Here is a 23,228-nt window from a genome sequence, read left to right on the forward strand (position 1 = left end):
CCCACCAACAGTGCCTTTCTAAAACAGCTCTAGTTTCTGATTGGTTGATGCGATTTTGAAGTCGATTGTGGATTTGAAAAGCAGAGTAGTAGGGGAAGATTTCATTATATGATACCATTTTTCTCAAACTTGTTGCGTTAGTGGTCAAATTGGCAGTTGTTTGGAATGTAGTGAATCTTCTAATTTTTGACAAGATTTACAGCAGATAGTGACCCACCAACAGTGCCTTTCTAAAACAGCTCTAGTTTCTGATTGGTTGATGCGATTTTGAAATCGATTGTGGATTTGAAAAGCAGAGTGGTAGGGGAATATTTCATTATATGATACCATTTTTCTCAAACTTGTTGCGTTAGTGGTCAAATCGGCAGTTTTTTGGGATGTAGTGAATCTGCTATTTTCTGACAAGATTTACAGCAGATAGTAACCCACCAACAGTGCCTTTCTAAAACAGCTCTAGTTTCTGATTGGTTGATGCGATTTTGAAATCGATTGTGGATTTGAAAAGCAGAGTAGTAGGGGAAGATTTCATTATATGATACCATTTTTTTCAAACTTGTTGCGTTAGTGGTCAAATCGGCAGTTGTTTGGAATGTAGTGAATCTGCTATTTTCTGACAAGATTTACAGCAGATAGTAACCCACCAACAGTGCCTTTCTAAAACAGCTCTAGTTTCTGATTGGAGGATGCGATTTTGAAATCGATTGTGGATTTGAAAAGCAGAGCAGTAGGGGAAGATTTCATTAAATGATACCATTTTTCTCAAACTTGTTGCGTTAGTGGTCAAATCGGCAGTTGTTTGGAATGTAGTGAATCTGCTAATTTTTGACAAGATTTACAGCAGATAGTAACCCACCAACAGTGCCTTTCTAAAACAGCTCTAGTTTCTGATTGGTTGATGCGATTTTGAAATCGATTGTGGATTTGAAAAGCAAAGTAGTAGGGGAAGATTTCATTATATGATACCATTTTTCTCAAACTTGTTGCGTTAGTGGTCAAATCGGCAGTTGTTTGGAATGTAGTGAATCTGCTAATTTTTGACAAGATTTACAGCAGATAGTAACCCACCAATAGTGCCTTTCTAAAACAGCTCTAGTTTCGGATTGGTTGATGCGATTTTGAAATCGATTGTGGATTTGAAAAGCAGAGTAGTAGGGGAAGATTTCATTATATGATACCATTTTTCTCAAACTTGTTGCGTTAGTGGTCAAATCGGCAGTTGTTTGGAATGTAGTGAATCTGCTAATTTTTGACAAGATTTACAGCAGATAGTAACCCACCAACAGTGCCTTTCTAAAACAGCTCTAGTTTCTGATTGGATGATGCAATTTTGAAATCGATTGTGGATTTGAAAAGCAGAGTAGTAGGGGAAGATTTCATTATATGATACCATTTTTCTCAAACTTGTTGCGTTAGTGGTCAAATCGGCAGTTGTTTGGAATGTAGTGAATCTGCTAATTTTTTACAAGATTTACAGCAGATAGTAACCCACCAACAGTGCCTTTCTAAAACAGCTCTAGTTTCTGATTGGTTGATGCGATTTTGAAATCAATTGTGGATTTGAAAAGCAGCGTAGTAGGGGAAGATTTCATTATATGATACCATTTTTCTCAAACTTGTTGCGTTAGTGGTCAAATCGGCAGTTGTTTGGAATGTAGTGAATCTGCTAATTTTTTACAAGATTTACAGCAGATAGTAACCCACCAACAGTGCCTTTCTAAAACAGCTCTAGTTTCTGATTGGTTGATGCGATTTTGAAATCGATTGTGGATTTGAAAAGCAGAGTAGTAGGGGAAGATTTCATTATATGATACCATTTTTCTCAAACTTGTTGCGTTAGTGGTCAAATCGGCAGTTGTTTGGAATGTAGTGAATCTGCTAATTTTTGACAAGATTTACAGCAGATAGTAACCCACCAACAGTGCCTTTCTAAAACAGCTCTAGTTTCTGATTGGTTGATGCGATTTTGAAATCGATTGTGGATTTGAAAAGCAGAGTAGTAGAGGAATATTTCATTATATGATACCATTTTTCTCAAACATGTTGCGTTAGTGGTCAAATCGGCAGTTGTTTGGAATGTAGTGAATCTTCTAATTTTTGACAAGATTTACAGCAGATAGTGACCCACCAACAGTGCCTTTCTAAAACAGCTCTAGTTTCTGATTGGTTGATGCGATTTTGAAATCGATTGTGGATTTGAAAAGCAGAGTGGTAGGGGAATATTTCATTATATGATACCATTTTTCTCAAACTTGTTGCGTTAGTGGTCAAATCGGCAGTTTTTTGGGATGTAGTGAATCTGCTATTTTCTGACAAGATTTACAGCAGATAGTAACCCACCAACAGTGCCTTTCTAAAACAGCTCTAGTTTCTGATTGGTTGATGCGATTTTGAAATCGATTGTGGATTTGAAAAGCAGAGTAGTAGGGGAAGATTTCATTATATGATACCATTTTTTTCAAACTTGTTGCGTTAGTGGTCAAATCGGCAGTTGTTTGGAATGTAGTGAATCTGCTATTTTCTGACAAGATTTACAGCAGATAGTAACCCACCAACAGTGCCTTTCTAAAACAGCTCTAGTTTCTGATTGGATGATGCGATTTTGAAATCGATTGTGGATTTGAAAAGCAGAGCAGTAGGGGAAGATTTCATTAAATGATACCATTTTTCTCAAACTTGTTGCGTTAGTGGTCAAATCGGCAGTTGTTTGGAATGTAGTGAATCTGCTAATTTTTGACAAGATTTACAGCAGATAGTAACCCACCAACAGTGCCTTTCTAAAACAGCTCTAGTTTCTGATTGGTTGATGCGATTTTGAAATCGATTGTGGATTTGAAAAGCAAAGTAGTAGGGGAAGATTTCATTATATGATACCATTTTTCTCAAACTTGTTGCGTTAGTGGTCAAATCGGCAGTTGTTTGGAATGTAGTGAATCTGCTAATTTTTGACAAGATTTACAGCAGATAGTAACCCACCAATAGTGCCTTTCTAAAACAGCTCTAGTTTCGGATTGGTTGATGCGATTTTGAAATCGATTGTGGATTTGAAAAGCAGAGTAGTAGGGGAAGATTTCATTATATGATACCATTTTTCTCAAACTTGTTGCGTTAGTGGTCAAATCGGCAGTTGTTTGGAATGTAGTGAATCTGCTAATTTTTGACAAGATTTACAGCAGATAGTAACCCACCAACAGTGCCTTTCTAAAACAGCTCTAGTTTCTGATTGGATGATGCAATTTTGAAATCGATTGTGGATTTGAAAAGCAGAGTAGTAGGGGAAGATTTCATTATATGATACCATTTTTCTCAAACTTGTTGCGTTAGTGGTCAAATCGGCAGCTGTTTGGAATGTAGTGAATCTGCTAATTTTTGACAAGATTTACAGCAGATAGTAACCCACCAACAGTGCCTTTCTAAAACAGCTCTAGTTTCTGATTGGTTGATGCGATTTTGAAATCGATTGTGGATTTGAAAAGCAGAGTAGTAGGGGAAGATTTCATTATATGATACCATTTTTCTCAAACTTGTTGCGTTAGTGGTCAAATCGGCAGTTGTTTGGAATGTAGTGAATCTGCTAATTTTTTACAAGATTTACAGCAGATAGTAACCCACCAACAGTGCCTTTCTAAAACAGCTCTAGTTTCTGATTGGTTGATGCGATTTTGAAATCAATTGTGGATTTGAAAAGCAGCGTAGTAGGGGAAGATTTCATTATATGATACCATTTTTCTCAAACTTGTTGCGTTAGTGGTCAAATTGGCAGTTGTTTGGAATGTAGTGAATCTGCTAATTTTTGACAAGATTTACAGCAGATAGTAACCCACCAACAGTGCCTTTCTAAAACAGCTCTAGTTTCTGATTGGTTGATGCGATTTTGAAATCGATTGTGGATTTGAAAAGCAGAGTAGTAGGGGAAGATTTCATTATATGATACCATTTTTCTCAAACTTGTTGCGTTAGTGGTCAAATCGGCAGTTGTTTGGAATGTAGTGAATCTGCTAATTTTTGACAAGATTTACAGCAGATAGTAACCCACCAACAGTGCCTTTCTAAAACAGCTCTAGTTTCTGATTGGTTGATGCGATTTTGAAATCGATTGTGGATTTGAAAAGCAGAGTAGTAGAGGAATATTTCATTATATGATACCATTTTTCTCAAACATGTTGCGTTAGTGGTCAAATCGGCAGTTGTTTGGAATGTAGTGAATCTGCTAATTTTTGACAAGATTTACAGCAGATAGTTACCCACCAACAGTGCCTTTCTAAAACAGCTCTAGTTTCTGATTGGTTGATGCGATTTTGAAATCGATTGTGGATTTGAAAAGCAGAGTAGTAGGGGAAGATTTCATTATATGATACCATTTTTCTCAAACTTGTTGCGTTAGTGGTCAAATCGGCAGTTTTTTGGGATGTAGTGAATCTGCTATTTTCTGACAAGATTTACAGCAGATAGTAACCCACCAACAGTGCCTTTCTAAAACAGCTCTAGTTTCTGATTGGTTGATGCGATTTTGAAGTCGATTGTGGATTTGAAAAGCAGAGTAGTAGGGGAAGATTTCATTATATGATACCATTTTTCTCAAACTTGTTGCGTTAGTGGTCAAATTGGCAGTTGTTTGGAATGTAGTGAATCTTCTAATTTTTGACAAGATTTACAGCAGATAGTGACCCACCAACAGTGCCTTTCTAAAACAGCTCTAGTTTCTGATTGGTTGATGCGATTTTGAAATCGATTGTGGATTTGAAAAGCAGAGTGGTAGGGGAATATTTCATTATATGATACCATTTTTCTCAAACTTGTTGCGTTAGTGGTCAAATCGGCAGTTTTTTGGGATGTAGTGAATCTGCTATTTTCTGACAAGATTTACAGCAGATAGTAACCCACCAACAGTGCCTTTCTAAAACAGCTCTAGTTTCTGATTGGTTGATGCGATTTTGAAATCGATTGTGGATTTGAAAAGCAGAGTAGTAGGGGAAGATTTCATTATATGATACCATTTTTTTCAAACTTGTTGCGTTAGTGGTCAAATCGGCAGTTGTTTGGAATGTAGTGAATCTGCTATTTTCTGACAAGATTTACAGCAGATAGTAACCCACCAACAGTGCCTTTCTAAAACAGCTCTAGTTTCTGATTGGAGGATGCGATTTTGAAATCGATTGTGGATTTGAAAAGCAGAGCAGTAGGGGAAGATTTCATTAAATGATACCATTTTTCTCAAACTTGTTGCGTTAGTGGTCAAATCGGCAGTTGTTTGGAATGTAGTGAATCTGCTAATTTTTGACAAGATTTACAGCAGATAGTAACCCACCAACAGTGCCTTTCTAAAACAGCTCTAGTTTCTGATTGGTTGATGCGATTTTGAAATCGATTGTGGATTTGAAAAGCAAAGTAGTAGGGGAAGATTTCATTATATGATACCATTTTTCTCAAACTTGTTGCGTTAGTGGTCAAATCGGCAGTTGTTTGGAATGTAGTGAATCTGCTAATTTTTGACAAGATTTACAGCAGATAGTAACCCACCAATAGTGCCTTTCTAAAACAGCTCTAGTTTCGGATTGGTTGATGCGATTTTGAAATCGATTGTGGATTTGAAAAGCAGAGTAGTAGGGGAAGATTTCATTATATGATACCATTTTTCTCAAACTTGTTGCGTTAGTGGTCAAATCGGCAGTTGTTTGGAATGTAGTGAATCTGCTAATTTTTGACAAGATTTACAGCAGATAGTAACCCACCAACAGTGCCTTTCTAAAACAGCTCTAGTTTCTGATTGGATGATGCAATTTTGAAATCGATTGTGGATTTGAAAAGCAGAGTAGTAGGGGAAGATTTCATTATATGATACCATTTTTCTCAAACTTGTTGCGTTAGTGGTCAAATCGGCAGTTGTTTGGAATGTAGTGAATCTGCTAATTTTTGACAAGATTTACAGCAGATAGTAACCCACCAACAGTGCCTTTCTAAAACAGCTCTAGTTTCTGATTGGTTGATGCGATTTTGAAATCGATTGTGGATTTGAAAAGCAGAGTAGTAGGGGAAGATTTCATTATATGATACCATTTTTCTCAAACTTGTTGCGTTAGTGGTCAAATCGGCAGTTGTTTGGAATGTAGTGAATCTGCTAATTTTTTACAAGATTTACAGCAGATAGTAACCCACCAACAGTGCCTTTCTAAAACAGCTCTAGTTTCTGATTGGTTGATGCGATTTTGAAATCAATTGTGGATTTGAAAAGCAGCGTAGTAGGGGAAGATTTCATTATATGATACCATTTTTCTCAAACTTGTTGCGTTAGTGGTCAAATTGGCAGTTGTTTGGAATGTAGTGAATCTGCTAATTTTTGACAAGATTTACAGCAGATAGTAACCCACCAACAGTGCCTTTCTAAAACAGCTCTAGTTTCTGATTGGTTGATGCGATTTTGAAATCGATTGTGGATTTGAAAAGCAGAGTAGTAGGGGAAGATTTCATTATATGATACCATTTTTCTCAAACTTGTTGCGTTAGTGGTCAAATCGGCAGTTGTTTGGAATGTAGTGAATCTGCTAATTTTTGACAAGATTTACAGCAGATAGTAACCCACCAACAGTGCCTTTCTAAAACAGCTCTAGTTTCTGATTGGTTGATGCGATTTTGAAATCGATTGTGGATTTGAAAAGCAGAGTAGTAGAGGAATATTTCATTATATGATACCATTTTTCTCAAACATGTTGCGTTAGTGGTCAAATCGGCAGTTGTTTGGAATGTAGTGAATCTGCTAATTTTTGACAAGATTTACAGCAGATAGTTACCCACCAACAGTGCCTTTCTAAAACAGCTCTAGTTTCTGATTGGTTGATGCGATTTTGAAATCGATTGTGGATTTGAAAAGCAGAGTAGTAGGGGAAGATTTCATTATATGATACCATTTTTCTCAAACTTGTTGCGTTAGTGGTCAAATCGGCAGTTTTTTGGGATGTAGTGAATCTGCTATTTTCTGACAAGATTTACAGCAGATAGTAACCCACCAACAGTGCCTTTCTAAAACAGCTCTAGTTTCTGATTGGTTGATGCGATTTTGAAGTCGATTGTGGATTTGAAAAGCAGAGTAGTAGGGGAAGATTTCATTATATGATACCATTTTTCTCAAACTTGTTGCGTTAGTGGTCAAATTGGCAGTTGTTTGGAATGTAGTGAATCTTCTAATTTTTGACAAGATTTACAGCAGATAGTGACCCACCAACAGTGCCTTTCTAAAACAGCTCTAGTTTCTGATTGGTTGATGCGATTTTGAAATCGATTGTGGATTTGAAAAGCAGAGTGGTAGGGGAATATTTCATTATATGATACCATTTTTCTCAAACTTGTTGCGTTAGTGGTCAAATCGGCAGTTTTTTGGGATGTAGTGAATCTGCTATTTTCTGACAAGATTTACAGCAGATAGTAACCCACCAACAGTGCCTTTCTAAAACAGCTCTAGTTTCTGATTGGTTGATGCGATTTTGAAATCGATTGTGGATTTGAAAAGCAGAGTAGTAGGGGAAGATTTCATTATATGATACCATTTTTTTCAAACTTGTTGCGTTAGTGGTCAAATCGGCAGTTGTTTGGAATGTAGTGAATCTGCTATTTTCTGACAAGATTTACAGCAGATAGTAACCCACCAACAGTGCCTTTCTAAAACAGCTCTAGTTTCTGATTGGAGGATGCGATTTTGAAATCGATTGTGGATTTGAAAAGCAGAGCAGTAGGGGAAGATTTCATTAAATGATACCATTTTTCTCAAACTTGTTGCGTTAGTGGTCAAATCGGCAGTTGTTTGGAATGTAGTGAATCTGCTAATTTTTGACAAGATTTACAGCAGATAGTAACCCACCAACAGTGCCTTTCTAAAACAGCTCTAGTTTCTGATTGGTTGATGCGATTTTGAAATCGATTGTGGATTTGAAAAGCAAAGTAGTAGGGGAAGATTTCATTATATGATACCATTTTTCTCAAACTTGTTGCGTTAGTGGTCAAATCGGCAGTTGTTTGGAATGTAGTGAATCTGCTAATTTTTGACAAGATTTACAGCAGATAGTAACCCACCAATAGTGCCTTTCTAAAACAGCTCTAGTTTCGGATTGGTTGATGCGATTTTGAAATCGATTGTGGATTTGAAAAGCAGAGTAGTAGGGGAAGATTTCATTATATGATACCATTTTTCTCAAACTTGTTGCGTTAGTGGTCAAATCGGCAGTTGTTTGGAATGTAGTGAATCTGCTAATTTTTGACAAGATTTACAGCAGATAGTAACCCACCAACAGTGCCTTTCTAAAACAGCTCTAGTTTCTGATTGGATGATGCAATTTTGAAATCGATTGTGGATTTGAAAAGCAGAGTAGTAGGGGAAGATTTCATTATATGATACCATTTTTCTCAAACTTGTTGCGTTAGTGGTCAAATCGGCAGTTGTTTGGAATGTAGTGAATCTGCTAATTTTTTACAAGATTTACAGCAGATAGTAACCCACCAACAGTGCCTTTCTAAAACAGCTCTAGTTTCTGATTGGTTGATGCGATTTTGAAATCAATTGTGGATTTGAAAAGCAGCGTAGTAGGGGAAGATTTCATTATATGATACCATTTTTCTCAAACTTGTTGCGTTAGTGGTCAAATCGGCAGTTGTTTGGAATGTAGTGAATCTGCTAATTTTTTACAAGATTTACAGCAGATAGTAACCCACCAACAGTGCCTTTCTAAAACAGCTCTAGTTTCTGATTGGTTGATGCGATTTTGAAATCAATTGTGGATTTGAAAAGCAGCGTAGTAGGGGAAGATTTCATTATATGATACCATTTTTCTCAAACTTGTTGCGTTAGTGGTCAAATTGGCAGTTGTTTGGAATGTAGTGAATCTGCTAATTTTTGACAAGATTTACAGCAGATAGTAACCCACCAACAGTGCCTTTCTAAAACAGCTCTAGTTTCTGATTGGTTGATGCGATTTTGAAATCGATTGTGGATTTGAAAAGCAGAGTAGTAGGGGAAGATTTCATTATATGATACCATTTTTCTCAAACTTGTTGCGTTAGTGGTCAAATCGGCAGTTGTTTGGAATGTAGTGAATCTGCTAATTTTTGACAAGATTTACAGCAGATAGTAACCCACCAACAGTGCCTTTCTAAAACAGCTCTAGTTTCTGATTGGATGATGCAATTTTGAAATCGATTGTGGATTTGAAAAGCAGAGTAGTAGGGGAAGATTTCATTATATGATACCATTTTTCTCAAACTTGTTGCGTTAGTGGTCAAATCGGCAGTTGTTTGGAATGTAGTGAATCTGCTAATTTTTGACAAGATTTACAGCAGATAGTAACCCACCAACAGTGCCTTTCTAAAACAGCTCTAGTTTCTGATTGGTTGATGCGATTTTGAAATCGATTGTGGATTTGAAAAGCAGAGTAGTAGAGGAATATTTCATTATATGATACCATTTTTCTCAAACATGTTGCGTTAGTGGTCAAATCGGCAGTTGTTTGGAATGTAGTGAATCTGCTAATTTTTGACAAGATTTACAGCAGATAGTTACCCACCAACAGTGCCTTTCTAAAACAGCTCTAGTTTCTGATTGGTTGATGCGATTTTGAAATCGATTGTGGATTTGAAAAGCAGAGTAGTAGGGGAAGATTTCATTATATGATACCATTTTTCTCAAACTTGTTGCGTTAGTGGTCAAATCGGCAGTTTTTTGGGATGTAGTGAATCTGCTATTTTCTGACAAGATTTACAGCAGATAGTAACCCACCAACAGTGCCTTTCTAAAACAGCTCTAGTTTCTGATTGGTTGATGCGATTTTGAAGTCGATTGTGGATTTGAAAAGCAGAGTAGTAGGGGAAGATTTCATTATATGATACCATTTTTCTCAAACTTGTTGCGTTAGTGGTCAAATTGGCAGTTGTTTGGAATGTAGTGAATCTTCTAATTTTTGACAAGATTTACAGCAGATAGTGACCCACCAACAGTGCCTTTCTAAAACAGCTCTAGTTTCTGATTGGTTGATGCGATTTTGAAATCGATTGTGGATTTGAAAAGCAGAGTGGTAGGGGAATATTTCATTATATGATACCATTTTTCTCAAACTTGTTGCGTTAGTGGTCAAATCGGCAGTTTTTTGGGATGTAGTGAATCTGCTATTTTCTGACAAGATTTACAGCAGATAGTAACCCACCAACAGTGCCTTTCTAAAACAGCTCTAGTTTCTGATTGGTTGATGCGATTTTGAAATCGATTGTGGATTTGAAAAGCAGAGTAGTAGGGGAAGATTTCATTATATGATACCATTTTTTTCAAACTTGTTGCGTTAGTGGTCAAATCGGCAGTTGTTTGGAATGTAGTGAATCTGCTATTTTCTGACAAGATTTACAGCAGATAGTAACCCACCAACAGTGCCTTTCTAAAACAGCTCTAGTTTCTGATTGGATGATGCGATTTTGAAATCGATTGTGGATTTGAAAAGCAGAGCAGTAGGGGAAGATTTCATTAAATGATACCATTTTTCTCAAACTTGTTGCGTTAGTGGTCAAATCGGCAGTTGTTTGGAATGTAGTGAATCTGCTAATTTTTTACAAGATTTACAGCAGATAGTAACCCACCAACAGTGCCTTTCTAAAACAGCTCTAGTTTCTGATTGGTTGATGCGATTTTGAAATCAATTGTGGATTTGAAAAGCAGCGTAGTAGGGGAAGATTTCATTATATGATACCATTTTTCTCAAACTTGTTGCGTTAGTGGTCAAATTGGCAGTTGTTTGGAATGTAGTGAATCTGCTAATTTTTGACAAGATTTACAGCAGATAGTAACCCACCAACAGTGCCTTTCTAAAACAGCTCTAGTTTCTGATTGGTTGATGCGATTTTGAAATCGATTGTGGATTTGAAAAGCAGAGTAGTAGGGGAAGATTTCATTATATGATACCATTTTTCTCAAACTTGTTGCGTTAGTGGTCAAATCGGCAGTTGTTTGGAATGTAGTGAATCTGCTAATTTTTGACAAGATTTACAGCAGATAGTAACCCACCAACAGTGCCTTTCTAAAACAGCTCTAGTTTCTGATTGGATGATGCAATTTTGAAATCGATTGTGGATTTGAAAAGCAGAGTAGTAGGGGAAGATTTCATTATATGATACCATTTTTCTCAAACTTGTTGCGTTAGTGGTCAAATCGGCAGTTGTTTGGAATGTAGTGAATCTGCTAATTTTTGACAAGATTTACAGCAGATAGTAACCCACCAACAGTGCCTTTCTAAAACAGCTCTAGTTTCTGATTGGTTGATGCGATTTTGAAATCGATTGTGGATTTGAAAAGCAGAGTAGTAGAGGAATATTTCATTATATGATACCATTTTTCTCAAACATGTTGCGTTAGTGGTCAAATCGGCAGTTGTTTGGAATGTAGTGAATCAGCTAATTTTTGACAAGATTTACAGCAGATAGTTACCCACCAACAGTGCCTTTCTAAAACAGCTCTAGTTTCTGATTGGTTGATGCGATTTTGAAATCGATTGTGGATTTGAAAAGCAGAGTAGTAGGGGAAGATTTCATTATATGATACCATTTTTCTCAAACTTGTTGCGTTAGTGGTCAAATCGGCAGTTTTTTGGGATGTAGTGAATCTGCTATTTTCTGACAAGATTTACAGCAGATAGTAACCCACCAACAGTGCCTTTCTAAAACAGCTCTAGTTTCTGATTGGTTGATGCGATTTTGAAGTCGATTGTGGATTTGAAAAGCAGAGTAGTAGGGGAAGATTTCATTATATGATACCATTTTTCTCAAACTTGTTGCGTTAGTGGTCAAATTGGCAGTTGTTTGGAATGTAGTGAATCTGCTAATTTTTGACAAGATTTACAGCAGATAGTAACCCACCAACAGTGCCTTTCTAAAACAGCTCTAGTTTCTGATTGGTTGATGCGATTTTGAAATCGATTGTGGATTTGAAAAGCAGAGTAGTAGGGGAAGATTTCATTATATGATACCATTTTTCTCAAACTTGTTGCGTTAGTGGTCAAATCGGCAGTTGTTTGGAATGTAGTGAATCTGCTAATTTTTGACAAGATTTACAGCAGATAGTAACCCACCAACAGTGCCTTTCTAAAACAGCTCTAGTTTCTGATTGGTTGATGCGATTTTGAAATCGATTGTGGATTTGAAAAGCAGAGTAGTAGGGGAAGATTTCATTATATGATACCATTTTTCTCAAACTTGTTGCGTTAGTGGTCAAATCGGCAGTTTTTTGGGATGTAGTGAATCTGCTATTTTCTGACAAGATTTACAGCAGATAGTAACCCACCAACAGTGCCTTTCTAAAACAGCTCTAGTTTCTGATTGGTTGATGCGATTTTGAAGTCGATTGTGGATTTGAAAAGCAGAGTAGTAGGGGAAGATTTCATTATATGATACCATTTTTTTCAAACTTGTTGCGTTAGTGGTCAAATCGGCAGTTGTTTGGAATGTAGTGAATCTGCTATTTTCTGACAAGATTTACAGCAGATAGTAACCCACCAACAGTGCATTTCTAAAACAGCTCTAGTTTCTGATTGGATGATGCGATTTTGAAATCGATTGTGGATTTGAAAAGCAGAGTAGTAGGGGAAGATTTCATTAAATGATACCATTTTTCTCAAACTTGTTGCGTTAGTGGTCAAATCGGCAGTTGTTTGGAATGTAGTGAATCTGCTAATTTTTGACAAGATTTACAGCAGATAGTAACCCACCAACAGTGCCTTTCTAAAACAGCTCTAGTTTCTGATTGGTTGATGCGATTTTGAAATCGATTGTGGATTTGAAAAGCAGAGTAGTAGAGGAATATTTCATTATATGATACCATTTTTCTCAAACATGTTGCGTTAGTGGTCAAATCGGCAGTTGTTTGGAATGTAGTGAATCTTCTAATTTTTGACAAGATTTACTGCAGATAGTGACCCACCAACAGTGCCTTTCTAAAACAGCTCTAGTTTCTGATTGGTTGATGCGATTTTGAAATCGATTGTGGATTTGAAAAGCAGAGTGGTAGGGGAATATTTCATTATATGATACCATTTTTCTCAAACTTGTTGCGTTAGTGGTCAAATCGGCAGTTTTTTGGGATGTAGTGAATCTGCTATTTTCTGACAAGATTTACAGCAGATAGTAACCCACCAACAGTGCCTTTCTAAAACAGCTCTAGTTTCTGATTGGTTGATGCGATTTTGAAATCGATTGTGGATTTGAAAAGCAGAGTAGTAGGGGAAGATTTCATTATATGATACCATTTTTTTCAAACTTGTTGCGTTAGTGGTCAAATCGGCAGTTGTTTGGAATGTAGTGAATCTGCTATTTTCTGACAAGATTTACAGCAGATAGTAACCCACCAACAGTGCCTTTCTAAAACAGCTCTAGTTTCTGATTGGTTGATGCGATTTTGAAATCGATTGTGGATTTGAAAAGCAGAGTAGTAGGGGAAGATTTCATTATATGATACCATTTTTCTCAAACTTGTTGCGTTAGTGGTCAAATCGGCAGTTTTTTGGGATGTAGTGAATCTGCTATTTTCTGACAAGATTTACAGCAGATAGTAACCCACCAACAGTGCCTTTCTAAAACAGCTCTAGTTTCTGATTGGTTGATGCGATTTTGAAGTCGATTGTGGATTTGAAAAGCAGAGTAGTAGGGGAAGATTTCATTATATGATACCATTTTTTTCAAACTTGTTGCGTTAGTGGTCAAATCGGCAGTTGTTTGGAATGTAGTGAATCTGCTATTTTCTGACAAGATTTACAGCAGATAGTAACCCACCAACAGTGCATTTCTAAAACAGCTCTAGTTTCTGATTGGATGATGCGATTTTGAAATCGATTGTGGATTTGAAAAGCAGAGTAGTAGGGGAAGATTTCATTAAATGATACCATTTTTCTCAAACTTGTTGCGTTAGTGGTCAAATCGGCAGTTGTTTGGAATGTAGTGAATCTGCTAATTTTTGACAAGATTTACAGCAGATAGTAACCCACCAACAGTGCCTTTCTAAAACAGCTCTAGTTTCTGATTGGTTGATGCGATTTTGAAATCGATTGTGGATTTGAAAAGCAGAGTAGTAGAGGAATATTTCATTATATGATACCATTTTTCTCAAACATGTTGCGTTAGTGGTCAAATCGGCAGTTGTTTGGAATGTAGTGAATCTTCTAATTTTTGACAAGATTTACTGCAGATAGTGACCCACCAACAGTGCCTTTCTAAAACAGCTCTAGTTTCTGATTGGTTGATGCGATTTTGAAATCGATTGTGGATTTGAAAAGCAGAGTGGTAGGGGAATATTTCATTATATGATACCATTTTTCTCAAACTTGTTGCGTTAGTGGTCAAATCGGCAGTTTTTTGGGATGTAGTGAATCTGCTATTTTCTGACAAGATTTACAGCAGATAGTAACCCACCAACAGTGCCTTTCTAAAACAGCTCTAGTTTCTGATTGGTTGATGCGATTTTGAAATCGATTGTGGATTTGAAAAGCAGAGTAGTAGGGGAAGATTTCATTATATGATACCATTTTTTTCAAACTTGTTGCGTTAGTGGTCAAATCGGCAGTTGTTTGGAATGTAGTGAATCTGCTATTTTCTGACAAGATTTACAGCAGATAGTAACCCACCAACAGTGCCTTTCTAAAACAGCTCTAGTTTCTGATTGGATGATGCGATTTTGAAATCGATTGTGGATTTGAAAAGCAGAGTAGTAGGGGAAGATTTCATTAAATGATACCATTTTTCTCAAACTTGTTGCGTTAGTGGTCAAATCGGCAGTTGTTTGGAATGTAGTGAATCTGCTAATTTTTGACAAGATTTACAGCAGATAGTAACCCACCAACAGTGCCTTTCTAAAACAGCTCTAGTTTCTGATTGGTTGATGCGATTTTGAAATCGATTGTGGATTTGAAAAGCAAAGTAGTAGGGGAAGATTTCATTATATGATACCATTTTTCTCAAACTTGTTGCGTTAGTGGTCAAATCGGCAGTTGTTTGGAATGTAGTGAATCTGCTAATTTTTGACAAGATTTACAGCAGATAGTAACCCACCAATAGTGCCTTTCTAAAACAGCTCTAGTTTCGGATTGGTTGATGCGATTTTGAAATCGATTGTGGATTTGAAAAGCAGAGTAGTAGGGGAAGATTTCATTATATGATACCATTTTTCTCAAACTTGTTGCGTTAGTGGTCAAATCGGCAGTTGTTTGGAATGTAGTGAATCTACTAATTTTTGACAAGATTTACAGCAGATAGTAACCCACCAACAGTGCCTTTCTAAAACAGCTCTAGTTTCTGATTGGATGATGCAATTTTGAAATCGATTGTGGATTTGAAAAGCAGAGTAGTAGGGGAAGATTTCATTATATGATACCATTTTTCTCAAACTTGTTGCGTTAGTGGTCAAATCGGCAGTTGTTTGGAATGTAGTGAATCTGCTAATTTTTGACAAGATTTACAGCATATAGTAACCCACCAACAGTGCCTTTCTAAAACAGCTCTAGTTTCTGATTGGTTGATGCGATTTTGAAATCGATTGTGGATTTGAAAAGCAGAGTAGTAGGGGAAGATTTCATTATATGATACCATTTTTCTCAAACTTGTTGCGTTAGTGGTCAAATCGGCAGTTGTTTGGAATGTAGTGAATCTGCTAATTTTTGACAAGATTTACAGCAGATAGTAACCCACCAACAGTGCCTTTCTAAAACAGCTCTAGTTTCTGATTGGTTGATGCGATTTTGAAATCGATTGTGGATTTGAAAAGCAGAGTAGTAGAGGAATATTTCATTATATGATACCATTTTTCTCAAACATGTTGCGTTAGTGGTCAAATCGGCAGTTGTTTGGAATGTAGTGAATCTTCTAATTTTTGACAAGATTTACAGCAGATAGTGACCCACCAACAGTGCCTTTCTAAAACAGCTCTAGTTTCTGATTGGTTGATGCGATTTTGAAATCGATTGTGGATTTGAAAAGCAGAGTGGTAGGGGAATATTTCATTATATGATACCATTTTTCTCAAACTTGTTGCGTTAGTGGTCAAATCGGCAGTTTTTTGGGATGTAGTGAATCTGCTATTTTCTGACAAGATTTACAGCAGATAGTAACCCACCAACAGTGCCTTTCTAAAACAGCTCTAGTTTCTGATTGGTTGATGCGATTTTGAAATCGATTGTGGATTTGAAAAGCAGAGTAGTAGGGGAAGATTTCATTATATGATACCATTTTTTTCAAACTTGTTGCGTTAGTGGTCAAATCGGCAGTTGTTTGGAATGTAGTGAATCTGCTATTTTCTGACAAGATTTACAGCAGATAGTAACCCACCAACAGTGCCTTTCTAAAACAGCTCTAGTTTCTGATTGGATGATGCGATTTTGAAATCGATTGTGGATTTGAAAAGCAGAGTAGTAGGGGAAGATTTCATTAAATGATACCATTTTTCTCAAACTTGTTGCGTTAGTGGTCAAATCGGCAGTTGTTTGGAATGTAGTGAATCTGCTAATTTTTGACAAGATTTACAGCAGATAGTAACCCACCAACAGTGCCTTTCTAAAACAGCTCTAGTTTCTGATTGGTTGATGCGATTTTGAAATCGATTGTGGATTTGAAAAGCAAAGTAGTAGGGGAAGATTTCATTATATGATACCATTTTTCTCAAACTTGTTGCGTTAGTGGTCAAATCGGCAGTTGTTTGGAATGTAGTGAATCTGCTAATTTTTGACAAGATTTACAGCAGATAGTAACCCACCAATAGTGCCTTTCTAAAACAGCTCTAGTTTCGGATTGGTTGATGCGATTTTGAAATCGATTGTGGATTTGAAAAGCAGAGTAGTAGGGGAAGATTTCATTATATGATACCATTTTTCTCAAACTTGTTGCGTTAGTGGTCAAATCGGCAGTTGTTTGGAATGTAGTGAATCTGCTAATTTTTGACAAGATTTACAGCAGATAGTAACCCACCAACAGTGCCTTTCTAAAACAGCTCTAGTTTCTGATTGGATGATGCAATTTTGAAATCGATTGTGGATTTGAAAAGCAGAGTAGTAGGGGAAGATTTCATTATATGATACCATTTTTCTCAAACTTGTTGCGTTAGTGGTCAAATCGGCAGTTGTTTGGAATGTAGTGAATCTGCTAATTTTTGACAAGATTTACAGCAGATAGTAACCCACCAACAGTGCCTTTCTAAAACAGCTCTAGTTTCTGATTGGTTGATGCGATTTTGAAATCGATTGTGGATTTGAAAAGCAGAGTAGTAGGGGAAGATTTCATTATATGATACCATTTTTCTCAAACTTGTTGCGTTAGTGGTCAAATCGGCAGTTGTTTGGAATGTAGTGAATCTGCTAATTTTTTACAAGATTTACAGCAGATAGTAACCCACCAACAGTGCCTTTCTAAAACAGCTCTAGTTTCTGATTGGTTGATGCGATTTTGAAATCAATTGTGGATTTGAAAAGCAGCGTAGTAGGGGAAGATTTCATTATATGATACCATTTTTCTCAAACTTGTTGCGTTAGTGGTCAAATTGGCAGTTGTTTGGAATGTAGTGAATCTGCTAATTTTTGACAAGATTTACAGCAGATAGTAACCCACCAACAGTGCCTTTCTAAAACAGCTCTAGTTTCTGATTGGTTGATGCGATTTTGAAATCGATTGTGGATTTGAAAAGCAGAGTAGTAGGGGAAGATTTCATTATATGATACCATTTTTCTCAAACTTGTTGCGTTAGTGGTCAAATCGGCAGTTGTTTGGAATGTAGTGAATCTGCTAATTTTTGACAAGATTTACAGCAGATAGTAACCCACCAACAGTGCCTTTCTAAAACAGCTCTAGTTTCTGATTGGATGATGCAATTTTGAAATCGATTGTGGATTTGAAAAGCAGAGTAGTAGGGGAAGATTTCATTATATGATACCATTTTTCTCAAACTTGTTGCGTTAGTGGTCAAATCGGCAGTTGTTTGGAATGTAGTGAATCTGCTAATTTTTGACAAGATTTACAGCAGATAGTAACCCACCAACAGTGCCTTTCTAAAACAGCTCTAGTTTCTGATTGGTTGATGCGATTTTGAAATCGATTGTGGATTTGAAAAGCAGAGTAGTAGAGGAATATTTCATTATATGATACCATTTTTCTCAAACATGTTGCGTTAGTGGTCAAATCGGCAGTTGTTTGGAATGTAGTGAATCTGCTAATTTTTGACAAGATTTACAGCAGATAGTTACCCACCAACAGTGCCTTTCTAAAACAGCTCTAGTTTCTGATTGGTTGATGCGATTTTGAAATCGATTGTGGATTTGAAAAGCAGAGTAGTAGGGGAAGATTTCATTATATGATACAATTTTTCTCAAACTTGTTGCGTTAGTGGTCAAATCGGCAGTTTTTTGGGATGTAGTGAATCTGCTATTTTCTGACAAGATTTACAGCAGATAGTAACCCACCAACAGTGCCTTTCTAAAACAGCTCTAGTTTCTGATTGGTTGATGCGATTTTGAAGTCGATTGTGGATTTGAAAAGCAGAGTAGTAGGGGAAGATTTCATTATATGATACCATTTTTCTCAAACTTGTTGCGTTAGTGGTCAAATTGGCAGTTGTTTGGAATGTAGTGAATCTGCTAATTTTTGACAAGATTTACAGCAGATAGTAACCCACCAACAGTGCCTTTCTAAAACAGCTCTAGTTTCTGATTGGTTGATGCGATTTTGAAATCGATTGTGGATTTGAAAAGCAGAGTAGTAGGGGAAGATTTCATTATATGATACCATTTTTCTCAAACTTGTTGCGTTAGTGGTCAAATCGGCAGTTGTTTGGAATGTAGTGAATCTGCTAATTTTTGACAAGATTTACAGCAGATAGTAACCCACCAACAGTGCCTTTCTAAAACAGCTCTAGTTTCTGATTGGTTGATGCGATTTTGAAATCGATTGTGGATTTGAAAAGCAGAGTAGTAGGGGAAGATTTCATTATATGATACCATTTTTCTCAAACTTGTTGCGTTAGTGGTCAAATCGGCAGTTGTTTGGAATGTAGTGAATCTGCTAATTTTTGACAAGATTTACAGCAGATAGTAACCCACCAACAGTGCCTTTCTAAAACAGCTCTAGTTTCTGATTGGATGATGCAATTTTGAAATCGATTGTGGATTTGAAAAGCAGAGTAGTAGGGGAAGATTTCATTATATGATACCATTTTTCTCAAACTTGTTGCGTTAGTGGTCAAATCGGCAGTTGTTTGGAATGTAGTGAATCTGCTAATTTTTGACAAGATTTACAGCAGATAGTAACCCACCAACAGTGCCTTTCTAAAACAGCTCTAGTTTCTGATTGGTTGATGCGATTTTGAAATCGATTGTGGATTTGAAAAGCAGAGTAGTAGAGGAATATTTCATTATATGATACCATTTTTCTCAAACATGTTGCGTTAGTGGTCAAATCGGCAGTTGTTTGGAATGTAGTGAATCTGCTAATTTTTGACAAGATTTACAGCAGATAGTTACCCACCAACAGTGCCTTTCTAAAACAGCTCTAGTTTCTGATTGGTTGATGCGATTTTGAAATCGATTGTGGATTTGAAAAGCAGAGTAGTAGGGGAAGATTTCATTATATGATACAATTTTTCTCAAACTTGTTGCGTTAGTGGTCAAATCGGCAGTTTTTTGGGATGTAGTGAATCTGCTATTTTCTGACAAGATTTACAGCAGATAGTAGCCCACCAACAGTGCCTTTCTAAAACAGCTCTAGTTTCTGATTGGTTGATGCGATTTTGAAGTCGATTGTGGATTTGAAAAGCAGAGTAGTAGGGGAAGATTTCATTATATGATACCATTTTTCTCAAACTTGTTGCGTTAGTGGTCAAATTGGCAGTTGTTTGGAATGTAGTGAATCTGCTAATTTTTGACAAGATTTACAGCAGATAGTAACCCACCAACAGTGCCTTTCTAAAACAGCTCTAGTTTCTGATTGGTTGATGCGATTTTGAAATCGATTGTGGATTTGAAAAGCAGAGTAGTAGGGGAAGATTTCATTATATGATACCATTTTTCTCAAACTTGTTGCGTTAGTGGTCAAATCGGCAGTTGTTTGGAATGTAGTGAATCTGCTAATTTTTGACAAGATTTACAGCAGATAGTAACCCACCAACAGTGCCTTTCTAAAACAGCTCTAGTTTCTGATTGGTTGATGCGATTTTGAAATCGATTGTGGATTTGAAAAGCAGAGTAGTAGGGGAAGATTTCATTATATGATACCATTTTTCTCAAACTTGTTGCGTTAGTGGTCAAATCGGCAGTTTTTTGGGATGTAGTGAATCTGCTATTTTCTGACAAGATTTACAGCAGATAGTAACCCACCAACAGTGCCTTTCTAAAACAGCTCTAGTTTCTGATTGGTTGATGCGATTTTGAAGTCGATTGTGGATTTGAAAAGCAGAGTAGTAGGGGAAGATTTCATTATATGATACCATTTTTTTCAAACTTGTTGCGTTAGTGGTCAAATCGGCAGTTGTTTGGAATGTAGTGAATCTGCTATTTTCTGACAAGATTTACAGCAGATAGTAACCCACCAACAGTGCATTTCTAAAACAGCTCTAGTTTCTGATTGGATGATGCGATTTTGAAATCGATTGTGGATTTGAAAAGCAGAGTAGTAGGGGAAGATTTCATTAAATGATACCATTTTTCTCAAACTTGTTGCGTTAGTGGTCAAATCGGCAGTTGTTTGGAATGTAGTGAATCTGCTAATTTTTGACAAGATTTACAGCAGATAGTAACCCACCAACAGTGCCTTTCTAAAACAGCTCTAGTTTCTGATTGGTTGATGCGATTTTGAAATCGATTGTGGATTTGAAAAGCAAAGTAGTAGGGGAAGATTTCATTATATTATACCATTTTTCTCAAACTTGTTGCGTTAGTGGTCAAATCGGCAGTTGTTTGGAATGTAGTGAATCTGCTAATTTTTGACAAGATTTACAGCAGATAGTAACCCACCAACAGTGCCTTTCTAAAACAGCTCTAGTTTCGGATTGGTTGATGCGATTTTGAAATCGATTGTGGATTTGAAAAGCAGAATAGTAGGGGAAGATTTCATTATATGATACCATTTTTCTCAAACTTGTTGCGTTAGTGGTCAAATCGGCAGTTTTTTGGGATGTAGTGAATCTGCTATTTTCTGACAAGATTTACAGCAGATAGTAACCCACCAACAGTGCCTTTCTAAAACAGCTCTAGTTTCTGATTGGTTGATGCGATTTTGAAGTCGATTGTGGATTTGAAAAGCAGAGTAGTAGGGGAAGATTTCATTATATGATACCATTTTTCTCAAACTTGTTGCGTTAGTGGTCAAATTGGCAGTTGTTTGGAATGTAGTGAATCTGCTAATTTTTGACAAGATTTACAGCAGATAGTAACCCACCAACAGTGCCTTTCTAAAACAGCTCTAGTTTCTGATTGGTTGATGCGATTTTGAAATCGATTGTGGATTTGAAAAGCAGAGTAGTAGGGGAAGATTTCATTATATGATACCATTTTTCTCAAACTTGTTGCGTTAGTGGTCAAATCGGCAGTTGTTTGGAATGTAGTGAATCTGCTAATTTTTGACAAGATTTACAGCAGATAGTAACCCACCAACAGTGCCTTTCTAAAACAGCTCTAGTTTCTGATTGGTTGATGCGATTTTGAAATCGATTGTGGATTTGAAAAGCAGAGTAGTAGGGGAAGATTTCATTATATGATACCATTTTTCTCAAACTTGTTGCGTTAGTGGTCAAATCGGCAGTTTTTTGGGATGTAGTGAATCTGCTATTTTCTGACAAGATTTACAGCAGATAGTAACCCACCAACAGTGCCTTTCTAAAACAGCTCTAGTTTCTGATTGGTTGATGCGATTTTGAAGTCGATTGTGGATTTGAAAAGCAGAGTAGTAGGGGAAGATTTCATTATATGATACCATTTTTTTCAAACTTGTTGCGTTAGTGGTCAAATCGGCAGTTGTTTGGAATGTAGTGAATCTGCTATTTTCTGACAAGATTTACAGCAGATAGTAACCCACCAACAGTGCATTTCTAAAACAGCTCTAGTTTCTGATTGGATGATGCGATTTTGAAATCGATTGTGGATTTGAAAAGCAGAGTAGTAGGGGAAGATTTCATTAAATGATACCATTTTTCTCAAACTTGTTGCGTTAGTGGTCAAATCGGCAGTTGTTTGGAATGTAGTGAATCTGCTAATTTTTGACAAGATTTACAGCAGATAGTAACCCACCAACAGTGCCTTTCTAAAACAGCTCTAGTTTCTGATTGGTTGATGCGATTTTGAAATCGATTGTGGATTTGAAAAGCAAAGTAGTAGGGGAAGATTTCATTATATTATACCATTTTTCTCAAACTTGTTGCGTTAGTGGTCAAATCGGCAGTTGTTTGGAATGTAGTGAATCTGCTAATTTTTGACAAGATTTACAGCAGATAGTAACCCACCAACAGTGCCTTTCTAAAACAGCTCTAGTTTCGGATTGGTTGATGCGATTTTGAAATCGATTGTGGATTTGAAAAGCAGAATAGTAGGGGAAGATTTCATTATATGATACCATTTTTCTCAAACTTGTTGCGTTAGTGGTCAAATCGGCAGTTGTTTGGAATGTAGTGAATCTGCTAATTTTTGACAAGATTTACAGCAGATAGTAACCCACCAACAGTGCCTTTCTAAAACAGCTCTAGTTTCTGATTGGATGATGCAATTTTGAAATCGATTGTGGATTTGAAAAGCAGAGTAGTAGGGGAAGATTTCATTATTTGATACCATTTTTCTCAAACTTGTTGCGTTAGTGGTCAAATCGGCAGTTGTTTGGAATGTAGTGAATCTGCTAATTTTTGACAAGATTTACAGCAGATAGTAACCCACCAACAGTGCCTTTCTAAAACAGCTCTAGTTTCTGATTGGTTGATGCGATTTTGAAATCGATTGTGGATTTGAAAAGCAGAGTAGTAGGGGAAGATTTCATTATATGATACCATTTTTCTCAAACTTAATGCGTTAGTGGTCAAATCGGCAGTTGTTTGGAATGTAGTGAATCTGCTAATTTTTGACAAGATTTACAGCAGATAGTAACCCACCAACAGTGCCTTTCTAAAACAGATCTAGTTTCTGATTGGTTGATGCGATTTTGAAATCAATTGTGGATTTGAAAAGCAGAGTAGTAGGGGAAGATTTCATTATATGATACCATTT

Source organism: Coregonus lavaretus (genome assembly GCF_964263955.1).
Source record: "Coregonus lavaretus genome assembly, chromosome: 22".
In the NCBI taxonomy this organism is placed as follows: domain Eukaryota; kingdom Metazoa; phylum Chordata; class Actinopteri; order Salmoniformes; family Salmonidae; genus Coregonus; species Coregonus lavaretus.